This window comes from Ovis aries, chromosome 2 (assembly GCF_016772045.2).
Source record: "Ovis aries strain OAR_USU_Benz2616 breed Rambouillet chromosome 2, ARS-UI_Ramb_v3.0, whole genome shotgun sequence".
NCBI lineage: Eukaryota > Metazoa > Chordata > Mammalia > Artiodactyla > Bovidae > Ovis > Ovis aries.
Genome location: NC_056055.1, coordinates 48330496 through 48345918, shown reverse-complemented (window position 1 = coordinate 48345918; position 15423 = coordinate 48330496). Strand labels below are relative to the sequence as shown.

The following is a 15423-nucleotide window of genomic DNA, read 5'->3' as shown; positions in this document are numbered from 1 at the left end:
CTGCTTGGAAACGAGATGGAAGAAATTAAGATGCTTACCATGATTATTTTCCTCCCGAGCAAATTTATAGTATCTTTGGTCTCAAGGGCAGAAATTCCAGACAGATTAGCTTTTCATCTCCTAGGTAACTCTCTGAACTGCATAGCTATAGAAATTCATTGCTTTAACACTGGGTGTCCTTATTAGGGAAATATCTTAAATTCTGTGCCAACAAAGAAACTCATTGACTACTAAGCAATAGTCCTGAAAATATTTATGACGTGGATTACAAACAGGTGCTTCAAATAGAACAAAAGCTGGGGTTATTCACCACTTGGACTAACTGGGGAAATTATTTACACCTAGCACAGTACATTTTATGCTTTTAGTACATATTTTTTCTGGGCTATATGTCCTCATACTCTTGGGATGGTAAATCTGCTTAAGAACCAGAGGGAACTGGTGAATGTAAATAGAGCTATATAAATAATAGGTGCTAGAGCACTAGAATTGCCTATACTATCTATCAGTTTAGTTCAGTTCAGTCGCTCTATACTCATTCATAAATTATTCAGCTAAAATGTATCCAGTCTCTACTATATGCCTGTGTTCAGCACTGGAGATGCAAAGATAAATACAATATGACCACTGACTAGTTCAAAATTTGTTTTATTTATTCCTTTCAAACATCTTAGGAAGCTGTGCAGGCATCAGTTCAGTCCAGTTCAGTTCAGTCGCTTAGTCGTGTCCGACTCTGCGACCCCATGAATAGCAGCACGCCAGGCCTCCCTGTCCATCACCAACTCCCGGAGTTCACTCAAACTCACGTCCATTGAGTTGGTGATGCCATCCAGCCATCTCATCCTCTGTCGTCCCCTTTTCCTCCTGCCCCCAATCCCTCCCAGCATCAGAGTCTTTTCCAATGAGTCAACTCTTCGCATGAGGTGGCCAAAGTATTGGAGTTTCAGCTTCAGCATCATTCCCTCCAAAGAAATCCCAGGGCTGATCTCCTTTAGAATGGACTGGTTGGATCTCCTTGCAGTCCAAGGGACTCTCAAGAGTCTTCTTCAACACCGCAGTTCAAAAGCGTCAATTCTTCAGCACTCAGCTTTCTTCACAATCCGACTCTCACATTCATACATGACCACTGGAGAAACCATAGCCTTGACTAGATGGACCTTTGTTGGCAAAGTAATGTCTCTGCTTTTCAATATGCCATCTAGGTTGGTCATAACTTTCCTTCCAAGGAGTAAGCGTCTTTTAATTTCATGGCTGCAGCCACCATCTGCAGTGATTTTGGAGCCCCCCCCAAATAAAGTCTGACACTGTTTCCACTGTTTCCCATATATTTCCCATGAAGTGATGGGACCAGATGCCATGATCTTCGTTTTCTGAATGCTGAGCTTTAAGACAACTTTTTCACTCTCCTCTTTCACTTTCATCAAGAGGCTTTTAGTTCCTCTTCACTTTCTGCCATAGTTCAGTTCAGTTCAGTCGCTCAGTCGTGTCCGACTCTTTGCGACCCCATGAATCGCAGCACGCCAGGCCTCCCTGTCCATCACCATCTCCCGGAGTTCACTCAGACTCATGTCCATCAAGTCCGTCATGCCATCCAGCCATCTCATCCTCGGTCGTCCCCTTCTCCTCCTGCCCCCAATCCCTCCCAGCATCAGAGTCTTTTCCAATGAGTCAACTCTTCACATGAGGTGGCCAAAGTACTGGAGCTTCAGCTTTAGCATCATTCCTTCCAAAGAAATCCCATGGTTGATCTCCTTCAGAATGGACTGGCTGGATCTCCTTGCAGTCCAAGGGACTCTCAACAGTCTTCTCCAACACCACAGTTCAAAAGCATCAATTCTTCGGCGCTCAGCCTTCTTCACAGTCCAACTCTCACATCCATACATGACCACTGGAAAACCATAGCCTTGACTAGGCGGACCTTAGTCGGCAAAGTAATGTCTCTGCTTTTGAATATACTATCTAGGTTGGTCATAAATTTTCTTCCAAGGAGTAAGTGTCTTTTAAATTCATGGCTGCACTCACCATCTGCAGTGATTTTGGAGCACAAAAAAATAGTCTGACACTGTTTCTACTGTTTCCCATCTATTTCCCATGAAGTGATGGGACCGGATGCCATGATCTTCATTTTCTGAATGTTGAGCTTTAGGCCAACTTTTTCGCTCTCCTCTTTCACTTTCATCAAGAGGCTTTTTAGTTCCTCTTCACTTTCTGCCATAAGGGTGGTGTCTTCTGCATATCTGAGGTGATTGATATTTCTCCTGGCAATCTTAATTCCAGCTTGTGTTTCTTCCAGTCCAGTGTTTCTCATGATGTACTCTGCATAGAAGTTAAATAAGCAGGGTGACAATATACAGCCTTGACGTACTCCTTTTCCTATCTGGAACCAGTCTTTTGTTCCATGTCCAGTTCTAACTGTTGCTTCCTGACCTGCATCCACATTTCTCAAGAGGCAGGTTAGGTGGTCTGGTATTCCCATCTCTTTCAGAATTTTCCACAGTTTATTATGATCCACACAGTCAAAGGCTTTGGCATAGTCAAGAAAGCAGAAATAGACGTTTTTCTGGAACTCTCTTGCTTTTTCCATGATCCAGCAGATGTTGGCAATTTGATCTCTGGTTCATCTGCTTTTTCTAAAACCAGCTTGAACATCAGGGAGTTCATGGTTCACGTATTGCTGAAGCCTGGCTTGGAGAATTTTGAGCATTACTTTACTAGCATGTGAGATGAGTACAATTGTGTGGTAGTTTGAGCATTCTTTGGCATTGTCTTTCTTTGGAATTGGAATGAAAACTGACCTTTTCCACTCCTGTGGCCACTGCTGAGTTTTCCAAATTTGCTGGCATATTGAATGCAGCACTTTCACAGCATCATCTTTCAGGATTTGAAACAGCTCAACTGGAATTCTATCACCTCCACTAGCTTTGTTCGTAGTGATGCTTTCTGCCATAAGGGTGGTAACATCTGCATATCTGATGTTATGGATATTTCTCCCGGCAATCTTGATTCCAGCTTCTGCTTCTTCCAGCCCAGCATTTCTCATGATGTACTCTGCATATAAGTTAAATAAGCAGAGTGTGCAGGCATAAGCATATCCATTTCATAGATGAGGAAGCTGAGGCTGGGGGAGGTCACATACCAGGAATTACCAAAGTCAAGACTGGTACTCCAACCGTTTTTATTTAAGTTTAGCGCTCTACCCACTCCCTTACACACTGGCATAATTAAGATGAGACCCAAAGGGGGTTTGGATGACCCAAGGGCAACCATTCACAGTGTCTGAAGACATCAAAGCTGGCTTTTGACCCAGTATTAACATCCCAATACATTCCAGTTGGACTTTTTTATCCAGATGTTTAGCACCATGTAGACATACCTGTGCTCTCAATCAAGACTAAGCAATACTTTGCAGGAATTACCGAAATGCTCATTGAAAAACTATTCTCTTCTAATTGCATTTTGAAATGATCCAGTAGGGTAAAGGGTTTGGACATTTTTGAAGTAGTTTCTCTCCGAATTTAAGCAAGAAGAGTTGTAAAATGTTCCCCAAAATATTGCCTGGCATGAAAACTTCTTTCAATGCAAAAGAGCCATTGATAAATGGAATTTGTTAAAAGAGACAGGAATTGGGGTGAAGCTCATTAGCCACTTGGTTGCCAGGGAAGCAAAGCTACCAGAGGAGACTGGATTGGAGATGAACATGGGGTGGGATGGGGCGTGGGTGTGTGTGGGCTGAGTACACGGGTCATTTGCAGTTAATAAAGGGCAAAGAGGACGTTTTTACACCCTTACTAGGTACAACTTATTTGTGTTTTTTTTTAAGTACTGGCAGAATCAATATGTGGCTACTCCAAAATAACCGTAGTGAAATGGAAAGAGCACAACAAAATGGAAATGATATGGGGGTCAGAAAAACCTAGATTTGAGGATTCCTTCACCTGTCAGTTGTGTGACTTTGGGCAATATTTGAATTTCTCTGAGTTTCCATTTCCTCATCTCCAAAATGAAGACAATCAATCCTACCTCATAGGATAAATATGATGAAGGATTTGAAAGCACTTATTAAACAGTATATAAATCCAAGTTTTCCTTTTCTGTTTACAAAAATATTCAAATTCAGATCCAGTGAATATCTCTCTATGTGCAAATATTATTCTTCATTAATACACTCTGTCTTCCAGCTGCCCCAGCCTTGGTCATACTTGCTCTGGGTATTTCCTATGGCTGTACATCCAGAGTGCCTTCTATGGATACTTCCTAAGGCTTCAGTTCTGTGGTCACAGACCTGAAAATGTTGCATCTCTGATTTGGGAAAGCAAGGCCTGTGATTAGTCTTCCAAGCACAATTATACCAAAGGCCACACACAGACTACGTTCAGATGTCTGATGGCCATCTTGAGTTTGACTCTTGATTTCTAAGCTCTCCAGCTTGTTCCTTCACCAGTTCCTATCATCTCAGTAAACAGCAACTCTATTCACTCAGTTGTTCAGCTCAACTCTTCTGTCTACTCCCCATTAACGTCCAATCTGTCCCTTAGAAGTACTGTCACTTCTATCTTGAAATACATCATGAATACAACCTCTTGTTGTCTCCCCACCAGCACCACCCTAATCCAACCCACAAATTTCTCTTGTCTGGAATACTGTCAATCTTCACTGGTCTTTCCACCCTTACCTCTATACAGTCTATTGTTCTTATAGCAACCAGAAAATGCTTAAAAGATATAACTTAGGCCAATCAAGAGACCTTCAGTAGTTTCCTATCTCATTCAGAATATGGATGAAATCTTAACCATGGCCTACAAGACCCCCTCCTGAGCTGATCTGTCTTCCTACTACCTCTCAACTTCATTTCCTTCCATCTACTCATGTAATCCTGCCACTCTGGTGCTCTGGGCCACCAATTACCCTCTTGCTTCGGGAAAAACTGTGCTTGTCATTCCCCTTGCATGGATCATTTTTATACCAGATATTCACATTTCATTTTTCCACTTTACCCAAGATTCTGCAACAAATATCATTTCTTCAGAGAAATGATCTCCTGGTCTCCTGATCACTTCTGATGTTTGTTATTCTTAGCACTGACATATTATGTTATGTTATACCATATTATATTATGTAACACCATATTGTATTATATTATTGTTTACTGTTTGTTTCTCTACTGGTATATAAGCCCCACAGGGGTAGGCACTTGATCTCTTTCATTTGTTGCCATATCCCCAGCATTTTGATTAAATCCTCTTATTGTAGATGTTTTCAGTGGCTTTATGACACATCCTTGAACCTACCAGGAGACCAGAACTGCCTTTCAGCTGAGAAAACACTTAATCCAGCTTGGTTGATGGGATAATCCAGGGTTTAGAGAGAACCACGTATCAACCAAAAGCTATTCTGCCTGGAGCTGAGGAATAAGGAGGAGTGATAAAGAAGCACAGAAGTTCCAGCTAACAGGAGTTAAATTACTTGCTGAAAGTTACAGACAGAATATATTCAATAAAAAACTGAGATCTGAACCAAAGGGATTTAGAACATGCCACTCCAAAATATGCATTTTGGCATACCAGTTATTTTGAGCTGAAGGCACATGCCAGAAGGGTTCTCTGACTTGCCCTCTGTGACATGAAAACAGGTTATAAAACTTCCTATAAGCAAGGTGACTTCCCTGCACCAGGAAGAGAACATTCTTATCACCAGGTAAGTTGACACCAAAATGGATCTGTACAAACAAATCTACTAAAATAATCTTTATATTCCATTAGTTTCCCCAATATATTTCCTAGTCAATTTTCCACGATCCTCCGCCCCTAGAAACTTAAATGCCTTTTCCTTTGTCTTGTCACTTTTCTACAAATTTATCATTCTTTGTTTAAAAGGGTATGAGTTCTCAGTCCTAAGAGCTTCTTAGCACCTTCAGAGGTCCAACTTACCTTCATCTGGGGGCTACTTCAGAAAGGTTCAATTCAGTTTAAATGCATTAGGGAGGCAGCACTGCTACTCTTGTAGCTCAGTTAGTAAAGAATCTGCCTGCATTGCAGGAGACCTGGGTTTGACTCCTGGGTTGGGAATACCCCTGGAGAAGGAAATGGGGAAGGCTCCCATATACATGTAAAAATATTAAATACAATTTGTATGCTTTTCTCCTGTTAACCTATTTCATGACAGTTTAATTCTCAGGTCCAGTCACAGAACCTAGGAGGATAAAGGAGAAATTCATCTCCTATGGAACAATACTGTAAACAAACCATGGTGGTAGTTCAGTTGCTAAGTCGTGTCCGACTCTTGCAACCCCATGGACTACAGCCTGCCAGGCTCCTCTGTCAATGGGATTCTCCAGGCAAGAATACTGGAGTGGGTTGCCATTTCCTTCTTCAGGGGATCTTCCTGACCCAGGAGTCAAACCCGGGTCTCCTGCATTGCAGACAGATTCTTTACCGACTGAGCTACGAGGGAAGCAGTGCTGCCTCCCTAATGCATTTAAATTGAATTGAACCTTTCTGCAGTAGCCCCCAGATGTAGGTGAGTTGGACCTCTGAGTTAGTTCCTGGTGTATGAAAGGACACCATAGAATTTCTAGGCTGATAATCAGAGACATCGAGCCAGGACCTCAATGACCACTCCAGGAACCTCTGGTGGCTTGTACCTATGACACTCAGGAAGCTGCGAGAAGCATAGCCTCCTCTCAGACCCTAGGAGGGTCTCCCAAATGAAGACTTCAGCCTGTTGGTCCAGCCTAAACTGGTATCATGGAATTCACCCAGAGAAAAGGTGAACTTTAGCTTGATTAATGATTGTGAAACTCATTGGGTTTCGGTTCCTAGGGACTGCTTCTTTCCTCTAATTCTCTTGAAATCTCTCAGCTATGGAAGCTGGTCACCAGGAAAATGTTTGTAAATATCCCTCTAGGGGGCTGTCCCCTGTGCTGGAGACAATGCCCTGACTCTAGAGTCTTACCAGATCCTCCTAAGTCTGCAGAGGAGATGGGCCAATGTTTGTCCACATATCTAAGGAAGGAGACATTTTCAAGCAGGTGTCGCTCGGCCTTGATAAAGGCACTTCTCCCCTGTCTCGTGAGAGGCTGGTCCAGTCCCTTCTGTATCTCCCAAATTCTAGTGCACGCTGAAGCGAACTGTCTTCACCAGCGACAGAACAAGTGAAAATCCTTATCGTGACATTTTGATCCCATACAAATACCAGTTCTTACAATCTCCAAAATTCTCTCACCATGCTCTGCACAGGCATTACCGATAACCAGTTATTCTTCTCTCCAGAGCCTGCTGAGAGAGAAAGCTATTTTACTGAAGATTGTTTCTTTGACATTCACGCTCCAACAAGGATAGTCTCTTCTGGGCCTAATTTGACTTCTTTATGTGCCAAGAGGAAACTTTCCATCTGAAGGGCAGGCATTCAGATAACTGAAGAGCCTTTAGGAGGTACTTTATAATTTCCTTGAATTTCCTAGAATGTTTGGAGAATAATGTGTATTGATTAGCTGTCTCTTTCAAAATGTTTAACATTCTCCTATCCTTTTTTTTTTTAAGGGAATTAACAGTAAAGAGAGAAAATAAAAAGAATATACCTACTCACTCATCCATGTTTTCTGACTAAAAGGGGTATGAATTAAAATTCCACGAAATGTAACGGAGTCCATGCAAGGACATTGGAAGCCAAGCAGTTATTCCTGATAAATTTGGAATTGAGGTTGTGAAAATAAGAGAGATGGCAGTGACTCCTTGAGACCATGTCACAATGTGAATCTGACACGAGGATGGCCAGCATGACTAAATGACGACTGCAGGAGTTGACGGTTGAGATGGGGGACATGTAACTTTCAGCTGCCCAGCACAAAGGGAAGTGGAGATCTGATCATGCCACAGACCTAGTACGTGTCATTCACCATACAAGCGTATGACACTCCTAGGGCAATGTTCTTATGGAGAATTCTGCTTCCAACCAATGAACTGGCACACACACAAAATTACAGCTATGACCAATGATGTCACATAATAGAAAAACAAGCATATTGGAGGGTTTTTTTTTTTTTTTTTTTTACTATAGTACCCTATTTGGAGGGCTTCTGAATTTTTGTTTTTCTTTCAGCCTCAGCCTTACCTTGTCACCCCAGGGGATCGACATTTTAACATAGCAAAGACCACCCACTCATGACATATCAATGAGCCATGGTTGAAGCTTTGCTAGTGGAAAGAACATCAGATTTAGAGATAGGAGACCTGGGCTGTATTCCTGAGTGTTGCAGCTAGCTGCGTAACTTTGCACAGATCACCTAACTTTCTTAGAACTGCTGCTACATTTATAGAATGCAAAACCTGGAAAATTTAAAGGACTAATCTTATGAAGGAGGCATTATCATCTCCTTGTTACAGGTTGAGGAAACGGTGGCCATGCAATTAATAAAGAAAAGAACCAAGGCAATGTAAGATTTTTCACATTATGTTTTCAGTGTCTGTCTACACAACGATTTCCTGAGCTGCTCTTGATCATCAAGGAAGAGGAGTGACCAGGAAGGGATGTTAGCGGGGAGAGGAAAGAATGGCAGTGAAGCTATGCTTAAACACTCAAAACTCAAGTTCACTCACGCGCTTGTCCCTCAGAGATACCCTCTGGCTTCTAATGTGAGGAAAAGACCAGTCCCTAAATCTCTGAGCACCAACACAAGTGGACACGTGGCACAAGTAGAAACAAAGGCCTGGAGTCCTACTTTAAATGCATTTCACATTTGATGCAGTTAACGCACAGGACATTAAAAGTTTCACATTAAACTTCTTCCACTGAGCCCAGTTTCAAGTGTGAGGTGGCAAAAAATAATAGCTCCTGAAACCATTTTCTCTTTTTTTCAAGGTGTCCTTTAGGGAAGTTGGAGTTACAACAAAGGAAGTAAAACAGAACCTTTGCTTTGGTCTTCTTTCCAGCTTTCTGTCACCCTCAGGCCCACTCTCAGTGCCAGCTGTAGCCCCACCTCCTTTCTTCTGACAAGTCTTAGCTGCAGCCTCATCTCCTCAGGGAAGACTTCCCTGGCTGTCTCCAGAGTCAAGGGACCTCTTCAACCTTCCCCCTGAAAGCACTAGGAATCTCTCCTCCTCAGCATATCACATGCTTGTCCTTGGTTCCATTAAATTTGGGTAATTATCGGTTAAGTGTCTGTCTTCCTGAGAGACTCTGAGCTTCCTGAAGACAGTGACTGTGCCTGCTTGTACACTCCTAAGCGCATAGAGCTGAGGGCAGTGCCTGGCACAAGGCGGTACGTGCTGGCCGAGCCACACCCTCATTAGTTTCCCCTTCCTCCCCAAGGTCTGAGTCACTTACCACCAAGAGCTATTTGCAGAGCACACACGACTTCTGGCATGGTGTCGAGTGTTGTGGAGCCCAGGAACTCATCTCTACTCCCAGGGTGAGCTGGCCCTGAGCCAAGAGGCAGCCACCACGGTGGCATCTCAGAAACAATACGGCATCTTGTAGTCAGGACAGCCTGCTTCGAACTTCATTTTCCCCATCTGTAAAACAGGAATATAAACACCTCAGGTGCTTACCTCACAGAGTTGTTCTGAGGATCCCATGAATAAGCAATGAAAGAGGTCTCTGTGTCACGCAGCATCTCACTGTGAATGTCTGGTTTTTATAAGCGGCATGAGAGGTGGGTGACTTTTCTTAACCCCTACAGCAGAGCTCTCTTGTGGCTCCTTTTAGCACATCCTCCTCTCCAATTTCCTCCCAGGTTTGAGGTCCCAGAGCTCTCATGGCCTAATCCCTTATTTCACAGATGGGGAAACTGCAACCCAGACTGGGGAAGGGACCTGCCTCAAATTTCACATGGAGTCAGAGGCAGAGCCAGGACTAGAACCTGGGCATTTGGTGTCCTCTCCACCCATTCACCCTGGGCTGTCTCCTTCCTAGGTCTCCTTGAGTCAGTTTCCATACCCCGATAGGGCTCCTTCTGCCCCTTTTGAAGCCATTGCTACCCTCACTACACAGACTACAGATACACAAAGGTGCTGGCTCAATTGTTTGTTAAATATGAGTTTAGTTGGATGAATAGTTTGTTAGAGGTCCTAAAATATTTTGGCATGGGCCTACTTGGTCCTTAACACCCCTTCCATTTTCAATTCATTATTTTAACGAGGCACCTTACCAGCATCCCCTCTTACTCTCTCCCTGTAAAAATGAACACATTTTTCCTCTATAGAAGAGAATTTTAGATTCATTTCATGCTGGGGGAGAGAAGAGTCTAGCAGATCAAAGCCCACATCTGTGGAGCTGATGTTGGAACAGGGAGAGGGGACCATAAAGGAGGAAGGGTAAATGGTGTGACGACTAGAGCACCGACAGTAATAGCACCCATGCACTGTGCTTTCTACAGCAGTGCTGTGCTGAGCCCTAAGCCTCTGTTATCTTAGTTCTAACAACAGACAATAAAAGGGTACACTGTGTTGAATAGTATCCCCCAAAATTCATGTCCACTTGGAATCTCAGAATGTGATCTTATTGGGAAGTAGGGCCCTTAAAGACATAATTAGCTAAGATGAGGTCATTCTGTAAAAGAAGAGAAAACAGAGACCCAGACACACAGGAAGAACCACATATGACTACGGAGGCAGAGCTTGGAGTGATCCATCTACAAGCCAAGGAATGCCAAAGATTTCTGGCACCTACTAGAAGCTGGGGAGAGGCAAGGGAAAATGCTTCCTGAGGGCCCTTGGAGACAGAGTCGGGGCCTGCTAGCACCTTGATTTTGTATTGCTAGCCTCCAGAACTGAGAGAGAATAAACTGGTGTTGTTTTAAGCCATCTAATTTGTGGTAATTTGTTACAGAAGCCATAAAAAAGGAACAGAGGAAGTATTAAAACTCCCATAACCTAGATAAAGTTAGAAAGTGTTTCAAATCAAGCATCTTTGAACTTGATAATAACAACAGAAGGAAGCTGGGGGATTCCTGTGATTAGTCTCCGTCTTATGGATTAGGCATCCGAGGCTGGAGATGTAGGACAAGATGGTCATGTAAGAGTGAGCATTACAGTTGAGACATCCATTTCGAGTGAGGCCCAGAGAGATGCTCCCCTTGAAATACAAATCCCCCCTCCTATTGCCCATCCTCTTCTCCCTCCCTCAAATAGAGGGGAAGATCCTGTCCCTTTCCCTGCACCATCTCGGGCAGGGTAGACCTCAAAAAACCATGAGTTCTCGGGCTCCTCCAGCCCCTCATCCAGGCCTGTTTCTAGGTGTTAGGCCAGCTCTTAGATCTAACTTCCTAACTCTGATGTGCAAGGAAGGTAATCCAAAAATTCACAGATATTTGGTAAACTAGGAACATAGTCTTGATCTAATAAGACAAAATTGGACTATATTTGAAAAAGTAGAGTGCAGTCAGCTTGTTATTTGGCCTTGAATGTAAAAACACTTCAACTAAAGTGGTTTCTCCTTGTCATTAATTCTCCTAAGGAGAAATTTACCTAAAAGTCAGCTCCCTTAAAGTGTTTCGAAAATTAGATGAGATTAAAATGAGGATGTTAAAATGAAATTAAGCAATTGTTTTAGGGGGCAAGATTTTAGTTAACAGACCTGGAGCCTTGAATGTCAAGTTCTAACTATTCTAGAAGTTATGGAAGAGATCATCAAAGGGCTTGGAGTCAGGAGTGATGTGTGCTCTGGAAAGGCTAACTGAGCAGCTAAGAGAAGGATGGATTGGAGAAGAGACTGGAAGACCATTTTATGGAGGTTGTGGTAAAAGTCCAAAGGAGAGAGCTGAGCCCAGGGCTGGGGCAGGAGAGGCCGAGTGAAAGGGCAGATCAAAGACAGATGGCAGATGTACCACGGCATTTACTGATGGCTGATTATGGGGAATCAAGCGGGATAAAGCCTGGATTTTAACAGTCAATGGAAGTGAAAGGAGGAGAAGGAGCAAAGGCAGGCAGGAAGGTAAGTCTGGTTTTGTCAGCACGGATGTGGATGTGACCATGGGAACCCTGGTCAGTTATCTGAATCCTGGTCTGCTCATTTTTGGACTTTGTTTTAGCAACAGAAATATAAACTTCCATCTTATTTAAGTCATTGATATTTTGGGATTTCTGTTTCTTGCAATCAAACATAAGCCTAATACCAATATTGGAGCTTTTTCCTCACAACAACAATCCCCTTTGAAAAGATAACTACTTTATCCCCAGAATGTTTATAACTTTAAAAGAAGCTTCTTCCTACTCTCAGAATTCCCATATTCAACCTATTTTCAAAGCTTACAGTTTCTCCTTCAAAGATAACTTTTATATTTGCCTTTCCAGTCTAGCATTCTTGATGATGCTTCTGTCTACATGACCACTCACCTGGCATAGCATCCCTCCTCTCCATCCCACCAACGCAGACACTGCTGAAGGCCTGTCACACACTGTCTTGATTGACAGCCCTACAGCCTGCCCCAACAATTTCAAATGCCCCACCTAACTTTCAAGATCTTTCCAAATCTAGCTTTGACCCATCTGACATTTTCCACCTTTAACCAACACGAATTTTAGTTCTAATCAAGCCAATCTTCTTTCTGAAATACTATAGCCATTCCCAGCTCCACAATTCACTCCACTTATTCTTTCTACATGAAATATCTTTTCACTCTTCACTTGGCTACCGTGTATACTTTTGTGTGTATTTAGCTATCAACATCTTTCAAGGACTTGAGCAAATTAGTCACCAGATATGAGCAGGTATGACTTGAATGAACCAGGATGAAAATCCAGTTAGGCTCCCAGCCAAGCTCCCAGCCAGAGATTATAAGCAACTTAAAAGCAGAAATCCCTCAACATCAACTCCTCCCCCATAGTTCTGAGAAGAGTGATCAATACTGAATCTGGAGAGATTCTCCAAGTGTGGGAAGAAAAATAATGCAAAATGAAAGTGACATCATTTAAAGATTTACAGACAAATAACTAAAACTAAAACTATGTGATAGACTTCCCCACATAAATGTAATTGGAGTTAAAAACTAGAATCTAAAACCTCATACCCTTTAGGATGGTTACCATCAAAAAATAGAATAAGTACAAGTGTTGATGAGGATGTGGAGAAATTGGAGCCCTTGTGCTCTGTTGGGAATGTAAAATGGTGCTGCCACTGTGGAAAACACTGTGGCAGTTCCTCAAAACATTAAAAATAGAATTACCATATGATCCAGCAACTCCACTTCTAGGGATGTAGTCACAAGAATTAAAATCAGGGTTTTGAACAGATATTTAGACACCCATGTTCATAGAAGCATTTATTCACAATAGCTAAAAGTTGGAAGTGTCCATTGGTGGATGAACAGTTAAAGAAAATGTGGAATATACATAAAATGGAGTACTATTCAGTCTTAAAAAGGAAGGAAAGTCTGACACGTGCTACAGCATGGATGAACCTGGGGACCGTTAAATAAATAGTGTATGATTCCACTCATATCAGGTACCTAGAATAGGCAAATTCACTGAGACAGAAAATAGAACAGTGGTTGCTAGGGGCTATGCAGGGAAATGAGGAATTATTGTTTAGTGGGGTCAACGCTTCTGTCTGGGAAGATTTTCTGGAGATTAGTTAGTATAAGGCAAATGTACTTAACACTACTAAACTGTGCACTTAAAAATGATTAAGATGGTCAGTTTTGTCATGTACTCTATATAAATTAGAAATATATGTGCTTTTTAAAAAAATAGAATGTAGAGTATTTGGTGTTCAATCCTGGAAACACATTTGAACCACCTGGGGAATTATTAAAACAAGACATTGATTTCCCCTTCCCCCTCCCCTTCTCCTCCCTAGAGACAGTCATCTAATTGGTTTGAAGTAGTGTCTTGGATGATTCTACTGTGTAACTACAAGAATCACTAGCACAAGAATTAAAGAAAAACGTCAGTGATCTCACATTTACTTTACAGATATGGAGTCTTATAAGAAATATGTGAGAGGAACAAGAAAGAGCCTGGACTTCAGTTTAATATACCTGAGGTTGACTTCCACCCTACTACTTCCTAGCTTTGTGACATAGGGCATCTTAAGCCTCAGTGCCTGGCAAAGTACTCAGTGTCTAGCCTGATGCCTGGCAAACAGGAAGCTATCAATAGATATTAGGTTAAAAAAAAAATAACACATCTCTCTGGGAGCATAATGACTATATGGCTACACTAGTCTGGAAAATTAAAGTATCAGAAACAATAAAGGTAAAGTCCCCAAATAATGTATAACACACAGTAGGCATGCAATAAATAACAGATATTATTACAAATACTATGGAAAGACCTTCAGATATCATTCAATTCAACCTTCTCATTTTAAAGATGAAAACCCTGGGGACCAGTTAAGAGAAAGAATTCTTAGTATTCATTTTATTATATAATAGCCTTTCACTCTTTAAATTTCTATCCTCTGAAATTGCCTACACTAAGACTTCCAAAAATCAATGCTGCTGTTCAAACCATCACTTATGACAAGAACTGGGATGTGTTCAGATAAGCCTGTAGGTGCCTTGCTCATCAATGTTAGATGGCAGAATATATCTCTTTATGACAATCTGTAGAACATCAAATCTAAGACTTGAGACTCCACAGGTCTGAGTTACTATGTATCGAAGGCAATTTACCTAGGTTTCCTGGGGAGTAAATCACGCCTTACTAGTTTTCAAGAGTTTTCTCTAAAATGAGGCTTCAAAGCTTCTACCCTAGCAAGACCTCAGTGACCTTTCAGTCACCCATGGTGTCCCGTGGCGCTCAGTTATTCACTGACAGGCCCTAGAGTATGACCAGAGGGAGGTACACAGACCATTTCTGGGGCCCATTAAAAATGAAGATTCCAAGACCTGAGGGTACAATCTTGTGGCCTCCATTCCCAGACTCCCAGGTGACTCTTAAGCATCATAAAGTTGAGAATCACTGTCATTCCAAAAAACATCTGGCAGTTAGTTCATTTCCATGTTCAATATCTTACTGAGCAGGTACTCCATGCAGGCCCTGATTTTGGCACTAAGTCAAAGAAGACATCGTTGTTATCCTCAAGGAACTCAGAATCTGCTAGAGGACAGACAAACTGCAGGTGACACAGTACAGTGTGATCATTTACTCATTTCATCATTCACTAAATAATTATCAAGAGCCCACTGTATTCCAGGCATAGATTCACATATAGAAAGGCTGTATGGTATAGTGGTTACACCATGGATATGGCACCTGCACTGTAGCTCTTATACTCACTATCAGCATGACCTTGGGCAACTGACTTAACTTCTATATATCTCAGTTTCCTCAGCTGTAAAATGGATATAATAATGACACTTCTCTCACAGGATGAATGTGATGATTCCATGAGTTAATATATGTAAAGCCTCGAATAGTCTCCTGGCACACAGTAAGTGCTGAGTAGATTTCTATAGGAATCTAAGCTTCACAAAGGAGATGTGTC

General features: G+C 42.1%; 1 protein-coding gene across 3 annotated transcripts in view; it reads right to left on the bottom strand.

Annotated features, from left to right (window-relative positions):
* Positions 1-15423, bottom strand: part of LOC105607546 (dolichyl-diphosphooligosaccharide--protein glycosyltransferase subunit 1-like) — a 366609-nt gene that overhangs the window by 40524 nt on the left and 310662 nt on the right. For 2 of the 3 annotated variants that reach the window (XM_060409244.1, XM_060409243.1), the window contains one exon: positions 9322-9509. The gene's annotated coding sequence lies outside the window, so the exon portion shown is untranslated. Of the gene's footprint in view, positions 1-6951; positions 7456-9321; positions 9510-15423 lie in introns of all 3 variants that reach the window. The other variant, XM_060409245.1, reaches the window with a different exon arrangement.